Source organism: Coturnix japonica, chromosome 8 (genome assembly GCF_054131305.1).
Source record: "Coturnix japonica strain WE chromosome 8, WE-NBRP24, whole genome shotgun sequence".
Lineage (NCBI taxonomy): Eukaryota > Metazoa > Chordata > Aves > Galliformes > Phasianidae > Coturnix > Coturnix japonica.
The window spans coordinates 4,452,895-4,470,971 of NC_140670.1; the positions used below are offsets into that span (position 1 = coordinate 4,452,895).

At 40.5% G+C, this 18,077-nt stretch overlaps 2 long non-coding RNA genes across 4 annotated transcripts in view; one reads left to right on the forward strand and one right to left on the reverse strand.

The window, feature by feature from the left end:
• LOC107315642 (uncharacterized) overlaps positions 1–18,077 on the reverse strand; it is a 433,990-nt gene that overhangs the window by 218,787 nt on the left and 197,126 nt on the right. The gene's annotated exons all lie outside the window — the stretch shown is intronic.
• Positions 15,790–17,582, forward strand: LOC107315648 (uncharacterized). Of its 2 annotated transcripts, XR_014948816.1 has the most exons (4): positions 15,790–15,912; positions 16,411–16,470; positions 17,116–17,265; positions 17,413–17,582. It is a non-coding gene; the product is annotated as an uncharacterized LOC107315648 (long non-coding RNA). The 2 variants fall into 2 exon arrangements; XR_014948815.1 differs by lacking the exon at positions 16,411–16,470.

Consider the following 18,077-nt stretch of genomic DNA (forward strand, 5'->3'; position numbering starts at 1 on the left):
GTGGGTCAGGATTTGCAATTTAGATGGAGTGAAAGCTGCTTTCTTTCTGAGGACTAAGGTTCACAAGAATGCTTTCCTTTTATGTACTTTGGATTTAGCCTTCTAAGTGTTGCTTTTTAAAGGATGCAAGCTAATTAGAAATCCAAAGCATTTCTTGAAATTGCCTCCAACTTCAATAGCAGGAGAATGTTATTTATGGGTTTTTCCTTTCCTTTGAAGCCACCAAGAGCTTTTCTTTAAATTCCCTCACTTTCAATCCCTCAAGAAAGTTGCTGGAACAGTTTCAGGTTGGAAATGAAAGAGAAGTTACAAATAGAGGGCTTACTGACAAGCATGGGAAAGAAAGAAAGAGGAGCAGCGCACCTTATAACTATAAAAGTAAAACTTACCAGAGTTTTCTGCCTTTTCACCTTTTCTGTAGAATGTTTTGGTGAACTAAATTCACCTCAGAAGCTTTAATTTGGATACTAAAAATCAACATTTTAACATTTCTCTTCCATGAAGTTTTCACTGTCCAGACCTGGGACATCACTTGGCTCCCCTCTGGTCCCCTCCCAGCTGGGAGGTGCATGAAGCACTTCAAACAAGAACCAACGAGCCTGGGTACCTCCAAAGTCTGATGCTTGTCTGCTGCAGGGAGTTCATTTAGGTAAATCTAACAAAACCATAAGCATTTTAGACATAATTTCTAACCATTATTCCTTCAGATGTGGGAATTACTTAACAATGGTTACATTATCCTCTGTTTCCAGCAGTAAATCTATCCTACGCAGTGGCTCCAAGTAAAAGAGTGCATCTGTTTAACAAAAGAGATACTTTTGGGGACCAAAACACTATGGGATTATTTCTTTCAAAATCCTCTTCGCCTCTGCTGCAATTCCACCGGTGTTCCAAACCAAGTGCACAATGCTATTAAAAATAATGTTTTAGAGCATCATTAATAAATTGAAAACAGCTCCTGAGCATATACAGCCAAATGTCTTACAGTTAATGATGTGGTGCAATTCCATTATCATCAAGGAGATAACTGGAAGTTCAAAGAAAGAAGTCCTAGAAACTCAAAACTAAGCAGGAAAATGACAAGGAAGTCTGAAGTGTGAGGCTGCCTAGCCAAGCAAACTGCAGTCTTCTTAACTACAAGTAATGCTCCAAAAGTGATGCAGAAGTTTATTCTGTTTGCCCACATATCGGTAGTACAGCAGTAGAGGCTGAACCTTCCAGTCAATATTCCACTCTATGCTGTTGCTGTGTGACAGACAGCAGCAGAGGGGCAGTCTGACAGAATGGCATCTGATGTGGGAGTGTGTACGAAGTAAAAGAGCAGCACTGAATTCCTCCATACAGAATAAATGGCATTAATGGTATTTATTTAATTATTATTTATTGCCATTAATAAATTGCCATTAATAAATGGCAATAAATGGCATCCATTGGATTTAAGCACAGCGAGGAGGTTAATTTTAGCATGTGGAAGACAAGTCATGCTCTGGACAGCCATGCAGATTGTTATGCATGGAATGCAGGCTCATTACTGGCCAAAATACATAGCTAATGTGGATTTTGTAGCTGAGAATTTCTTCTATCAAACAGCATTATCATGCTCTTGCAATCTGTTGTAGTTCCCATTGAAATAAACAAGAAGCATTACTTATGGAGCAACCTAAAAAGAAATCAAGTTTGACAAGAAGGCAGTGTAACATTGGTAGAGAGCTGGACTCAAGACTTGTTTGAAAATCTGCTTGACAGCTTTTTAAAGCTTATATTCTTTCGAATATAAGAAGCCACACCAGGGAGATGACTCCAGTCTTCAGTCATCGAAAAATCACCCATTTAGTTTGAGTCACGTATTTTGGCTTTCACAAACGAGAGAAATGGGAGTTTTCAAGAAGTCTTGGCCTCCTGCATAGGTAGAATTACCCACTGGAAATACCTCTCCCAGATTCAAAGAGATTTCCCAACAGGACTGTTGAATCACTGCTGTGTTACTTCATGAATAATAAACATCTGCTTCACATCTACGCTCACTAACCAAAAACTTCAACTCATGTTTCAAGAGAATGGGATTTTTTTTCAGATACGTTCCTTAAGTTACGGTTTTGCAGAGTAAACAGTTATGCCCATTAAAAATACATGATACCTTTTAACTTAATCCCCTGCTAACATTTTTTTTTTTTGGTCATTATTATGAGGTCACTTAATAGAATACTAGTGTCTTTACACCATGCTTTCCTAAAGCTACTTAGTATTCCGGCTTCACCTTCCAAATGCAGCTTAGATGAGGATGCTCAAAAGCAATGTATAAAATGTCTTCTGCTGGTAGGCAGTGCATTCATTAGCAATGCAACGGAATACATCAGCTTACATTAACTTAGGAAAAAAGACACTGAGAGTCATTTATTTCAAGAGAAGGGAAAATCCTTTTCTTCCTAATGGATCCGAGAGTTATAGAAATAGCCAAAAAGGAGGCCTCATTCAACCTTGGTCTGCACAAGGTTGAGTAAAATAGGGAGTTCTGGTTTAACTTTCTATTCTGATTCCTAAGTTACCTGTTGTGCAAAAACACAAAAAATCTGCTCATTTAAAGTGGTTAATAAAGCTTGTTTTTAATGAATGCTTACAGTCTGATTCTTTGGTGTCACAACTGCAAAGATCAATCCTGTGTTGCAACAACACTATTTCACTGCATCTCATGCATGACATGGTTTTTCACTGTTGTTTCCTTCTTGTGTCACTGTATCAGACTGCAGTACAGATACGCATGCCTCATGCTAAGAATACGATGGCACTGTTTAATGGGTAACTTCACACTAACTGACACATTGAACTTGGGCTTCCTACCATGTCCTTAAGCACTAGGAATCAAGTTGGGCAGATTGGATGAGGAAGATTAGTACTGCCAAATCTCAGAGAGGATTTCCTGAAGGAGAGGGTGTAAGTAAGAGAGAAACTGTAGTTTAAAACTGTAGTTTAAAACATTTAGGAAAAAAAAAAGTATAAGATTTTCAACATATCTGCTGTCTCAGCTTCAGAGAATGAGATATGAGATTGTGTTTTATTTCTTCAATTTGTAAGAATAGATCTGAGGGCCATATGGTCTTATCAAAGCACTTAATGTTCAGCTGTATGTGACTTACAGTGATAAAAGGAGCCATTAGCTTCAAATAGAGTTTGTTCTTCCTAAGAGCCTCAGCTGAAAACTACTACAATATAAGAAAGAGCGATACGACTGGTGACTTGGTAGATCCAAAATATCATTTCTATGGTATTAAACTATTTCTGCTAAACTTCAAGAGCATTTTCACAGCCATCCTAATTCCAAGGTGTCCCACCAAGTTTGGTCAGTGTAAGTGCACAGAGAAGGCATAACTTAGCCACTTTTTCCTAATTGCAAGCATTACCCTGGTTTAGATAAATCACATTGCACTTTGCTCTTCTCTTGTCAAGTGCAGTTAAAAAATCTCTATCTCTGTAGGCTTGAAAGAGCTGGAAGTGCTTAGCCAACCCTGTACACAGCCATGGAGGCAGAGCTCTCCAATGCCACTAAATGCAACTATCACCAATGAATCTGAGGGCACAGCCTGCTCACCTCCAGCAGAACAGAGCTGCCAACAGAGGGCTGGCTGCAGGGCTAGGCCAGCTGTTCGCTCAGCACTGTTTTGAACTACTTCACTCCCCTTTTAGGTCTGCAAAATCTATTGAACTTCTCACAGGAATGGTTCTTATTGCTCTGTGGCCCTAAAGGGACCACAAGCAAAGGAAATGTTCTTGTTTGAAGTCTGTTTTCCTGGTCTCGCAATATTATGAGATTACAAATGATAACAGGAAGAAACAAAAAAGTTAATGTGATATTTCAAACTTTCAAAGCCAGGTGCTATTTGAATTTTCCTTGCAGATTTACACCAGCCATGTTTATGAGTCAAATCTTGTTTGACTTACTAACGCAAGGCACTCCCTCTCGATTTTAACTTCTCAACAATCCCTCCCATTACTTCCACATTTCAACTTACAGCTACGCATTCAAACTGTTTGCGCTGTAATATATCAAAACAGAGCCAAAATTATACGTGATGCACAAAGCAGCAGTTTATGAGAAAAGAGAGAACCAAGTATCTATGATCTCAACATGCTACCTTTGAAACAACAATGCCTAAACTGAAAGGGTTTCATCTTTCTTTACTTTGCTAGGCTGCATGGAAAGCTATTCAATACTGCTTTAAAATAATGCCTAAATTGCTAATTAAAATCACAAATGTCTATTGATTTGCTGGGAAGCTTATAATATACTTGATAATAGCATATCATAACAGTCTTCTATTGTGTCTCTGCTTAAGATCCATGCCAATATATATCTTACTGTTTTTCCCCGTGCTGATATTTTGTTTAGACACTTCTGCTTCCATTACATTTTTACTTTCTGTCCATGCTATACTTCTTCCTGACACTTACAAGACTACTGAAAAGGAGAAGGAGCAAGCCATGCCCCTGCTAATACAAACAAGTTTTAGATAGCTGGAGATCAAGGCCAACAAAATAAGTAGCTATGAGATAAACCTGCGAGGAACATTCACATCACCACATGGCCACACTTGAGGGAAGCATTATTTTTCAGGAATTTAGCAGTTTTAGGACCCTGTGATTCTGCTAAAACCGTAGCTCTTTTCACAGCATTAATTGCAATCCTGATGCATTCCCCAGCCCCTGATTCATTAGGTCACTTCCCTTAATCCAGCCCAGAGGTCTGAGCAGAAGGTGCAGTCTGTTGAAGCAGGTACAACGCTCAATGGACTGTCCCACCAGGCCACATTACACACATGGTAACAGAATTTTAGCTCTATTATCGTCTAATAAACAGAACCAAAAAATCCCATCCAAATAAAGAGCTTGAAAAGTGGGAATGAGGGCAGAAGGTTTGTAAGCTCAGAACTAACGTGGCACACAGCATCTCCATGCTCTCACAGAGCTATGTTTAAGCACAATCTTTACCACCTGAGTCATTTTTCTACACTTCCTTCCAGTGAAATCAGCCAATAAGCAATTTCATGTGAAATCTCTCTCTATAATTATCACAACGCAGGTCTGAACCCACACTATACGTTTCTCAAAGCTGCCAAAGCCTGGAGATTTCAGACATGACGGCTGGAGACAGGACTGGGCTAATAGAAATGGCTCCGACCCGAACCACAGAGGGAAGTCGGCATTCTCGCCTTCAGATTTCAAGGCCTTCAGATTTCAAGGCCACTTAAAACACAACACGACAGTCCTTTCAGACAGAAACCAAAATGATTTGGTGCTTCAAAAGGCAACAATTTGCCTGGAAATAACTCAATCATTGGTTTCTTCCTCTTTTCCATGTTACTGTTCTTGTTAATCCCTCTTCCTATTATATTCTTTCACATACATCCATAGCAATCTTCCGTTAGATATCAAGTGTGCAATCCCAGGTGAGCATATTGCAGTCACATAACTGCTTTTAAAGCTGTAACTTTCTGAGTGTTCATCACATTAAGATACTGCCATGTGTTTTCATCACAGAATCACAGAATTGTAGGGGTTGGAAGGGACCTCTAGAGATCATCGAGTCCAACCCCCCTGCCAAAGCAGGCTCCCTACACCATGTCACACAGGTAGTCGTCCAGGCGGGTCTTAAATATCTCCAGAGAAGGAAACTCTTCATGTGACTCATGTCACATGAAGACACCATTCACCTATGCAGCTTATGTGTCTCACAAAGAATTCTTTCATTATTTTCTCTTTTCCATACATTCCTCTCTGGTCCTTCCCTTCAACTACTCAGTTCTCCGCTATCTGCAAAGTTTCCATCTTGTAAACCGATAATTACGTTAAAATAAAAAATAGTTGTTTCACCAAAAAGTACCACAGAGACTGTTTTTCCATTAGGAATGAAGTAATATATATATATATATATATTTGTCTTCAAAACCAAAAATCACCACTTTCTTACAAAATAGTTTCAAGGGTTTTTTTGTGTCATAGGGCTCAAATAACTGAAGTGCCGCAGAGGCTTTTGTTATTGAAAGAAGTTATTTGGATTTCCAAACACCTTTTTAGTTTGTTAATGGCTGTTGGGTGTAGGCTTTATTGATTTATGAAAGTCACAGCCATTTTTCTGTCTCTGATGTTTACAGCAGAAGCTGAGAAACAATGCTGGGTTTGCAGAACAGTGGGAACTTAGAGCAGCTGAGGCAAAGATACCATTCCCTGCAAAGGGACGAGGGAGAAGAAGGAAAACTGTTCCAGAGGAAAAACAACAGCGCAGTTAGGGAGCACAAAGATGTTTCAGTCAATATTTATCTCTTTGATCGATAAAACTTGATGTTCACCTCAGTGAAATCAATATCTACTTAATTTAAGCATTGCTGCTCCTTAGCCCACTCTATCTCCCCCCTGCTTCCACGATCTAATTTCATTGCTAAAGATTTCAAACTTTATCCTCTCCCATCATTGCACTTCCAGAGTTCTTGCCGTGGGTGCAATTGCAAAGAACTCAGCTCTCTGCTATCTGACAGTATGTGAGCAGTGAGACAACTTGAGGTGACACAGAACGAAGGCTGCTACGTGGATGTTCCTCTCCTCAGCATCATGAATGCTTTAGAAGCCTCTCGGGGCTAATCACCAGTCTCATCTCCCTAATGCATACAGACAGTTTCAAACCAAACTTAAAATACTCAGTCAGAACATTTGTGAATAGACATTTGCTTCTCTTGCATCTTTTCTTACTGCATGTTGGCAGTGTGAGTAGTGGTACCCATATCCCTTCCGAATCCAGAAGATCCTGAGCTTTACCACCTCTACTGAAGATGAAGTATGAAACACTGGAAGTTCTGACTGCAGTTTCATGTAAGGATTTCTGCTTTGTCCTATTAAAAAACTTCAGTTGAAGCCCTACCTACACTGCGCTAGCACAGAATTTAGCCAGCGTGCAGATTGCTCTTCCAACTGGAATCTGAGAATCAGTCACCAGCGCTTGCCAACCTACTCTTCTTTTTCCTCCCTCTCAATGCTGAGCTGGGTGTTTTCCTAAACCCTCAGTTCATTTCATCCTTTAACCTTCATCTCCCCTTCTCCTTTTGCAGAAATTGCTAGAGACTATTTTCAGGTTGTCTAAACCAAAGAATGTTTTGGCTGCCAAACTGCATCAGGAGGAAAGAAAGAATGTGCTTTCATTTAGCCTTATCAAAGAACTGATAATAACATTATTATATATGCAAAGAACTCCATGCTTGTTTATCTGCAACAACAGAATGACACATGCAAATATACATATGAAAAGCCTGAATATCTCAAGCTGCCAATAATCCAATCAAAAATATTATACACTCAGAACAGAATCTCAATTATTTATTTACATCAAGCTCACTAATACCTCCCTGATAATTATGTTTTCCTGTAACAAGCTGTACTAACTTTGTATTGCTGTTTCTAAGAAATAATTTGAGAAGGAAAAGCTCGCCTTCTAAACACTCTGCAGCCTTGGCAATGAGAAGCTTAGCATACAACAGGGCTATTAACCATTTATTCACACCCCCCTCCTTTTATACTGGCAATAACCCTCATTCAACAAAACTTTGCTGTGCATTACCAGCACTAAACTCGTATAGTGGTCTGGTAACGTAACATAGTCTATAGCAGATCAAGCCATTGCTCACATAACAGAACAGATATTGTTGAAAACACAACTGCATCTAGATTTCTCACGCAGGTATCTCACTTCTCCACTTATATTCTCATTATTTCTTCTATTGCATACACTTGCACCAGCCAAAATGGGAACTGATTTGGATAAAACATACTCAGATAATCAGGAGAACCCTGGAACAGTATGGCTACCCTGAAATAATCATCACAGAAAAGTACACCTGCGATCTCAAATGACATGAAAGAGAAATTTATAACCCAAGTTTTCAGCTTTGCTGACCAAATATGATCCACTCAGACACACCTCAAACTTTCAGCTACCTAAAACTACCCATCACAGTAGGGACTCTGCACCTATGGAGACCAGACATGGGTGTCAAGGGCTGGGTTTCAACACCTATGTCCCAGTGCTGCCAGCAGACAGAGGACAGCACTTCAGCATGTACCAAGGCTTGTGGGTGAAGATGAGCAGAAAAGAAGGCATTGAGAGTAGCTTAATATGATATGGCTAGCCCCTGAGATAAAGCCCAGACCAGTGAAACAAAGTTGTATGCATAATCATCAGCAACACTGTCTTCCTGGACAAGGGTAATGGCTGAAGTTCCTCCTACACCTGTCCAGAACATGCTGGCACCTCCAGTCAGGCTGCATAAATCACTTACCAGATGTGCTACCTTTTTGTTTTTTACCCCCCCATCTGCAAAGGGAGTCAAGAGAAGAACCTTGGCTCTAGAGGTTTGACTTTTAGTTAACTAATGTGGGGTGAGCCAAATCTGGGACAGACTGTCAAAATGGCAAGCAATTCATTATTCATTCACTGCAGAAGGTGATGCCAGGGTTACAAAGCATGAAGTCTTTACAGCATAGAGCTGGACCTGTTCCAGGACGGTATATTTTTCCCCTCTAGCTCCCAGTGTTATTCTTCTGTCTTTCATCCATGTCCTTCTAGCATCACCATTTAATTGGGTGATTGGCAAGGTATGGCTCCGCAGGACAAGATAAGATGATGTATCAGTTCTGTTGCCAAAGATGATGCCCCTTCCCTTCCCTGCCTCCCTTCTCCCACCTGATCACTGCTGCTTCTGCTGGCTCTAGCTCCTAGCAAAGCCCTGCCTCAATGCACGAACACAGTGGAAAAGAGCAATCAGGCAAGAAAAGAATAAGGGAGAAAAAAAGATATTTTCTGCATTTTATTGAAGGCAAAGGTGAAGGGGTACAGTGGGAGATCCAGGCAAGTAAACAGGGAAAGGGGAAGAGAAGGAAAGAAGAAAAAAGAGCTACACAGGAAAAAGGCAAGCAAACAGCTCTCCCCTCCCACTGGGAAGAAGCCTATAGTCAAGCTCCAGTGCCTTAGCTGTCACCAGCCCAATTTACCCAGCTGATCCGCTCCCAATTAACAGCTCCACTGATCACGCCTTAGTTAATTGGTGTGGTAGTGGAAGAAAACCAAGAGCATTCACGTGCAGACCCTACAAGCCCAGAGAGTCCTGGCACCTTTTTTCGATTACTACAACACCCAGGAGATGCTCGTGCATCACTCTGTATTAAATGGACACGAGACAAGCCACAGGTCAGAGGACTCATCCAGTGCTAGAGAAATTCATACCCTGGGGTGAGAGTGAAGCGCAACCATCACCAGCTTGTAGAAGGGTCGGGGCTATTTGAGCTGAGCTCTCTCAATTGGCCCAATACAATCCTGATGTGACAGCAAGCCATACTGTAATCCAAAAGAGGTACATCCCCATTGGAAGTTTGGATTCTGATGGCACAGCAACCTCTTGATGGTAACATTCAGCTGAAGAATTCCTGACCTGCTATCATCATTCATCAGCTCACAGCTCTTCCTGAGAGGTGATTCATCATTAAATGCTGAAGCAGGAGAAACTTAACACTGTGCTCAAGGTCACCCTGAAAACTCTGAGAGTTCAGAAACTAAGATTAGCTCCTTCAGGTCCCAGGCCAGCAGCTTACACCTTCTTAGAAACATGTTAGGATCATCTGCATGCTCCTGCTCTTCTCAGTAATCACCTTCTTTTTTCACTGACTTTTTCTTCTTCCCCTGCTTTGCAGTGTTTGTGAAGACTTTTGGTTAATGATCCTTTTTACTTTCTGTACTGTACTTCTTTATTTATTTCTCCCTGTTGTACAAGACAAGGCTCATATCTGTATACCACAACATTACTTGTTAACGACAAGTTATCCCTCACCAATTACCTTACTGGGATTTTACTACCCTGTCACTATTTTATCTCCAACAATCTGCTGCAACTGCTGGCCACAAAGAGAAACAAAATTCACTTTATAGCTCTGCCCCTTAACCCTAAGCACAGAAAAGCAGAGCTATTCCCAGCGAATACACAACCATTTGCTTCTACAGCACGTTATTCTCCATCACCATTCCATTTGGAAAGGACTCAAGAAGATCACTAGGAGAGTACTAGCACTTGAATTTTGAACTTCAAAGATGAACCATGTAAGGTTGCACCATTTGAGTAACACTTGCCAAAAGCAGAAAAGACAAAAAAATCAATGTAAGTAGGAAAGTCAGGTCAACGATACAACTTTCAGGACATAAATATTACTACTCTGGATGCTGTACTTGCAGTGATCTACTACTGCACAGAGTGATACCATTATTTAACACGATGACAACGTGAGTTTCAATAGGCCACTGAGGACATGCCTTCCTGGCATCCCTATCACTCACTGTCTGAAGTCCACCCTCCTGTTCCCTCTCTCCCTCTTACAAAGATACCCAGTTTTGCACATGGTCACTTGAACACCAGCAGCCATGTTGCAGAATGGATTCCTCCTGCAGTACTTCCTATCTATGCACCAACCGATTTGCTTGTAGCTGCTCTTTTCTGCAGGCTTCAAATACTTGAGGAAATCTTACCAGCACCCATAGCATGGCTTTTGGATTGAAGATTCTCACGACTACTAAGGAGAAGAGAGTGGGCAGGGAGGAGAAAGAAGCACTGCCTTCTCCTCATTTAAAATCAGGTCGTGCAGCAAAAGCTTTCAGAAGCAGCCCAGAATAACTGAGTCAGAGTGGGCTTTTTTCTGCCACTAAGTTTATGTTCTACCTAGTGACTCAAATAACTTTTAATATTGGTAAATCAAATCAATTAAGGTAAGCCCAACATATTTAAATTTGCCATTTACTGTTGTAAACTTGATCTAGGTTTAGATTAATTATTCTAAGCAATGCATAAACAAACATCAAAGAAATCACCAAGCAGGCTTAATGCCATGCCCAGGTGATTTATATGTACTGTTTCTAAGGGGAAAAAAAAAATCAACTGTTTACAGTGCAAGAAAAATCATATTGCACATTACTGGGGGACTTCTAGGGGAGTCTGAGGGCAAGGAGGAAAGAACAGACATCAAAGAGGCTGGTTTCAGGGCTTACAGTTTTTCTTCTAGCTCAATAACAGTTTTGTGCAACAGAATAAACTTGGAATCTATATCCTACAGCTTCTTTCAGATTATGGGTAATCACAAGCACTTACAAGGCAAATCCAGCAGCCATTCCACAGGCAACAGCGGCTAACATAGCCTTGCACATATAAATCTATTTTACCCAAACAGGACATGTTGGCTTAGGGAGAACATGAGCATTACCTGAGATGTTTATTGAAATACCCAGGGCTCCATTGAATAACAGAGGTTAAATGGACTATTATCTGACCATCTCTATTAGTCATCAGTGCCACTCCAATAGCAGTACATACAACCTGAGACAGCTTGGAATACAATCCTCAAATGGCATCTAATGCTGATGCAGTTTCTCTGCTATTGAGCTAGAGCTGAGATTTCTTGCTCTGAACACTGCCTGGCACTGCAGACACCAGGCTTCGAAGGAAGCTCCTGATCTGATAGGCTTGTGCAGATGGCACAGGCAGACTGAGAGCTTCACATAACAGTAGCCCTTCTGTTCTGCTTTCCCTCTCTTCCAGCTTCTCCTTAACTGGGTCTTGCTGATCCTCATCTCCTTCAAGCTTTACTTAGTCTTTTCTTTCAAGCTTTGTGGATCCCCCACAAGGCAGCTGCTAACCAGTCTGGTACCGGATGGAGAACTCTCTAAGAAATGGAGACTTTCTGCCTATGCTTTAGGTTGAAGCACAGGAAAGCTGTGGCTTCATCGCATGAAGTTGATTCTACCTTCTCAAACACAGGAACCACCTACAATGAGTTTCTCAAATAAAGCTGATGTTGCTTCTGAATTAGAGAGGAAACAAATCTCTTCAGTCAAATGTTTGTTACTGTTTTCAGCTTCTTGGATTAAGGCAACTAATTCCTTTCTACAGTAATTTAGATGCTACTGAAATCTCATCGTTAATAATAATAATAATGGTTTTAGTAGCTTGCAAGGGAGTATAATTCATTGAAGAAAAATTACTGATAAACCTGTCCTAGCTTGGATGGGAATAACTTAAGAAAGGAGTTCTGCTGCAACCTATGTGGCTGCTCGCCAGCTCCAGCTTTCCTCAAGTCACTAAGCTATGGATTTGAGAGCACAGATTTATGGTCCTCCTCGGAGTAAAGTGGGCTTTTGTGCAACAGTTAATATTGAAATAAATAATTACATGCTTATTTGGCATCAAATTACTGAAGGCTCAGCCTCCTTTTGAAGGGTGGAAGCTTCCCATTGAAATAGATAACCATGCATTTTCCTGCGCTTTTGATGTCGAAAGCTATTCCAGAAAAATTCTAGGCAAAACTGAAATTGCAGCAGTGTGAAATTGCCCTCCAAGAGGCTTTCATAGAGCTGCTGCATATTTATTCTGACCATTTTGCTCCCTGAAATTCACACTTTTTCTCTATCATATGAGATTCTCAAAATGCAGACTTGACCAGTCCAGAAACCACACATCCCCGCTGGTAGCACTGAATGACTCCCTATAGAGCGTCTTGCTTAACTGGATTATGCAACTGCCCCTAGATTAGAAAGCAAAGAGGCAAAAGCAGATGTAAACAAAGAGGTTCTAGGAGAACTACATGATTTGGTAAACCCCTTTCAAACCTAAGCTTTTAAACTGTGTTCTAAATTGAAGATGCAGATCTTTGAACCACTTAATAAAGAGGCTTCCAAAATGGTTTGCAAATCTGTATGAGAGGTCAAGAACCTCCAAAATAAGCAAAGGGCCAAACTGCTCAGCACTGCCCAGAGCCACGTCCATCCCTGGGAATCCCCTTAGCTCCACTGCTGGTTTGTACTGGGCAACTCAGCCCCTAAAGCAATGTAAAAGACTGAGACGTCATACCCCACTTTGCTGAAGCAAAAAAGGGTCTGGAGCACCTCCCATGCGAGGAAAGGTTGGGGCTGTTTAGCCTGGAAAACAGAAGATTGAGCAGGGATCTTATCAATACTTATAAACATCTAATGGATTGGAGATAAGTGGAGGAGGCCAGGATTGTTTCTATACAGTGGAACTGGTATTTTACACAGGAAGATAACTGGCCATCAACATATTTCTCATGTCACAAAGAAGCCCGAATGGCTGCATCAAATGTTGATATGCAAAATGATGGATTTTAGTTCACAGCCTAGAACAATCAATTACACACAAGTCAGCACTTTAGTCCAGTGACACAGCTTAATCACATTAGGTTTAAGCAAAGAATAAGAAAGGAAAACACAGATAAAGTGATACACGATAGCTTCAAGTCTGCAATTCCCACCTCTATAATATCAGAGGGACTTTGAAATTGTTTTAATTACAAAATTGTCCTTTTATACTAAATTCCTGATCCAATGCTTCAAATAAAATGTGAATTTGGAGAGCATGAAGCTGTGCAAGCCAACTGGAAGAGGGAAGACGCAGCCCACAGCAGCCCCTCACAACTATGGATGAGGGGAACGCAGCTCCCTTCAATGTATTTGACCTCTAAAGTATGTTCAAGGCACTCTTGCAGGAAGCTGGTGCATGCTGCCTATGAGATAGTTCTGTAGTCAGTTCCAACATGCTTGCAGACATCCCTGCACACATCCCAACAAGTCTACTCATTACCACCACTAAGCCCAATTCTAATTACTTCTGTATGCATAAACTTAGCAGTAGAAGCAAAGAAGTTTAGGAAACATAGCTCAGGAAAGCTCTTCTTTTCCACTTGCCTGAGAAGTACTGATAACAAATTTCAAGCCCAATGTATTTGGACTTCTAATCACATTCACTGCCACGTTACCCATACACTTGTTTTAGTGCTAAACTCATCACTTTTTCTTTTTCCAAGCTGACTAAAGATTTCCTTTTACTGAGCATCCAAAAGAAGAAATAATTAGTCTTAGGGAGAAAAGCTGAGTATTAAAGGAGGGCTGATTTCTGCTCTAACTTTACAGAGGTAAGAATTACCCTATATCAAGAGGAAACAAAAAATAACATTTCTCTGACAGGAAGAAAATGCAGGGAAGAGAACAAAGTGCTGAATAGACTTGGGGAAGAAAGGCTCTTCAGTATTCTGCAGGAGTGTGAAATAGGAATATACAGAACTCCTATTAACATTTCTGCCTTGAAAACAGTCTGCACATAAAGAAGTTCCTCAGCTTTTTCTCAATTTATGTTTCCTCTATTTAAACTACTGCTGGTGACACCTTACTAGAATCCCATAAACCTGCTTTGAGGATCCTTAAGACAGCTGGAACAACATTTTAAAGTATGAAATGCTGAGAAACAAGGCTTTTATGTTGCTATGTAGTTATGAAACATCTACCATGCTGAAGACATTCTCATAAGATGCGGTGAAATGCAGAGACATTCAAAAAACATATCCAAACACAACAATCTGCATTGCTTAGGGAAACAGAGCAATGTTTACACCAAGTACATGAGGGTGCCACCAGGCAGTTGGCTGAAAGCTTTGCAAGGCCAAACAAGAGCTTGTATCTTAAAATCTTTTCCCACTCCAAGGACATGAATTAATCCCAGAACTCTCCCAAGTCACACCTCATACTCTACAGTACCACTTGCAAAACATGAGCTTCCTCCTCCCTCTACAACCACCTCGCAGGCTCTCTGCCATACCCAGGTGCCTCTGGAAGACAAGAAGACGTAGATGGCTTCAAGGAAAGTTCAGAATTATTGAAGCTTTTGACTTTGCATTTAAGTCCTAAAGGGTTTCCTACTTGTTTCAACGTTGCTGAAAAACACTGGTGGACCTGGGGGTGCAGGGTCTGTTTTGGGGAAGAACTGTCTGATAATCTGCAATTTCTCAGGAGCTTTTGGGAAAAGGACATGCAAAACAATTCTATCAAAGCAGACAGAGATTGCTTTGGAACTTAGTTTAGCATGACTGATAAAATAGAGAAGCTCTCTGCATTACAGAACCCATAAACTATTAGAACTATAGCAATGCAGGTGCTTGCTTTCTCAAGCAGCAGAAATCAGTTTAAATCACATTTACCAATTCCAAACATTTATAATCCACTTTAAGTTTACCCCACTGTGGCTAAAACTATGGAACTGCAATCAAGTGATGTAAGAACAGCAATACACTAATAATCCCATAAAATAAATAAACTTCATTACATTAAAATGTAGTAATCAGCTTTAAAAACTGTTTTATTTCCTATTAATAGAAACTTTCATTAATCTGACTTGCTTTTATTAAGCATTAATTCTCCCTCTCTGAACAACCCAATGTTAGTTTGCAAGAAGGAGTACTTTAATACAACTTGGTTATGCAGAAATACCAATTTAAGATGTCAAAGCTTATTTTACTTTGAAACCTCTTTTCAAGTTCTGAAATTTACGACACATCATTGAGGTAACAATAGTTGGTTGTATTGTGACTCTGATACAAGAAATGGAAAATTAGGTTCTACATGAAGAACATACCTAATATCTGATACTGCAAGAAGAGAAGTCCAGACTCCGGGGCTCTTGCAGACAGCTGTAGGCAATACCAGAACCAAAAGAAATTCTGATCTCCTCTCTCAGTGTAAAGTCATTAATCTGGGTTCAAATGGAGAACTCATCACGAGGCCTACATCAAAGCAGGCAGTGGCAAACAGAGAGACAAGGTGATGTTGATGCAGTAGAAACACAAGTAGGGAGCGTTGCCTGGAATGGAACAGGGGTGAGTGTACTGTGACATACATTCTATGATTCTGTGGCACAGGTTGCACAGTAACCAGGCAGAGAGGAGCAAGATACTCAACAGATACTGCAGGAAGACACTCTCCTGTCTAACGTAGGCGTGATTGTTCCTGCTGTCAAAATGCACCTGTGGATTCATGCAGAGAAGTTCACTGCAGTGAGACATTAATGCTATGGAAGGGGATTTTATTTCCTGGCAGCTTGAATATATGAAAGGCTCACATGAGTACTGCTTCTGTCGGGATTATTTGTAGCCAAGAGTAGAGACTTGGCTGTCCTCCATCTAATACAAAGTTTCTGAATAATTTGTTAAAAGACAAAGTAATTTCATCGCCTCCAGTGCTGAGTTAAAGACTTAGCAAACCTGAATCAGCATTTGAGCAAAACCTGTTATCAGAGAAGAGGCAGTACATGCCTACTTATCAGCAAGCGCTTAATACAAGAATATTTTCACCTATATGACAGATTCCAAAATACAAAGGGCCTTTTTTAATTTACAAAAGCAGCTGCTAACTTTTTTCTTCCATTACCAACACAATTTTCAATGCTAGTAAAAATCAGATTAACTCAAAGGTGTTTTCGTAAACACCTTCAATAGTTTGTATGATTTCACTGACTGGAAAACCTTATCCTTTACCTATTTTTTGCATGCAAGTTTGATGCAACTGGTGGCAAGAACTTCATGTCAGCAAAGAGCGGTAACTACATACACAATGTAAGTAGAAAAAATGATTAAGATAAAAGCACATCAGAACACCCTGACCTTCAAAGGAGTTGTTTCAAGGAATGCATCTTGCACAAAAAGCAGGAGAGCTCCTGGAGGAAGGCAGAGCAATGGCTCTGCCACAGCTGCTACTTAAGTCCAATGCATGTGCTCTTGCAAACCTATTTAAAAAGCATCAAAAGTAAGTAATTAAGAGTGGGAGGCAGGACAATAGACTGCTCTGTGCCACCAAGAAATTTCTTGCCCCAAGAAAGGAGCTGAAACATGCAGACAGACAGCAAACGAGAAGGAAAAAGATTTTGCTGATGCACATTTTTGCTAAGCCAATTAAGGACTTTTTCCTGGAGAAAACATTCATCTTCTTTAACACATCAGTTGTGGCAATCAAAAAATAAATGCAGAACAATCTTTCATGTGCAATATTACTGGGAAGAAAAAAAAAAAAAAAAAAAGCAATAACAGCAAAAGCAAGAGGACATACATAAACATAACTGTCTAGATGTGGGAGGTAACCTGGATTTCAAAGCATATAACATCAAGTAGCATAGTTCTCTGTTTTATTTTCCTGATGCAATTTTCATTCTTGACATCAATGACATGAGTGAAAGCCAGTTGTGCTATTGATCTGTTTTCCAGGGACTGTTTATCATTGGTCTCTCTAGAAGCCTGTGGACCTTGCTGCAGAACACCAACACCACACCTTTAGATAAGCACAGCCTGAATTATTGGCTGCTGAGGAGGTTGCTCTAGCACATCTTGGCAAAGAGAAACAATAAAATTGATGCAGTATCATTAAATATAAAGAATATTTGAGTGTAGATGATGACTGGGTTTAGAATTCATGAAGATCCTGTACCTCTAACAGCTTTACAGCCATATAAGCTAATCTAATTATTACCTCAGATTGACACAAGTCATGCTATGTGTAAACAGGGCTTCCAACAAAGCCAAAGAGATGAGAAATGACAGAAGACAATGACTTCCCATGGCTAAGGATGACTACCGTCAGCAGCTGTAAAAGCATGACAAAACAGGTCCATATGCCACGTATAAATAAAGGCACTGACAAAACAGCAAGAGAGAGGATCTGCTGAACAGCAACACACTTGTGTGAAACTCTCATTCATGCATCCCAATCTGCAGATATCACAATTTGTTCTGAGATGTAAGCTGGAACACAGATAAATGCTGCACATGACAGAGGCCACCTATTACTGATTTTTAGGAAGCAGATCAGCTGAAGATGCCATCTTCTTATTAATACTTACTGCCATTAGGATCACAAACTACAGCATCATCTATCAGGTTGTTCTCCTTATGTATTTCCCAGGGCCCCATTGCCAATTCACTTGCTGTATTACTTAGGGAACACAGCAACCAAAGAAGACAGAAATACATTATGTGGTAGCACCAGTTTTCTTTCCTGCCCATCAAGGCCTTGACCAAGGCACAGAGGCTCTACAGCTTCTTACCCTTACCTGGGGTGCTGAGGTGCCAGTGTATGGGGTAAAACCCAGTTGGGTACCCCTACAGCTAAGTGAGGGGAAAAGAGCTGAGCAAAACATACCTATGAGATAGGGCCACCTCCTTCCCTCTTG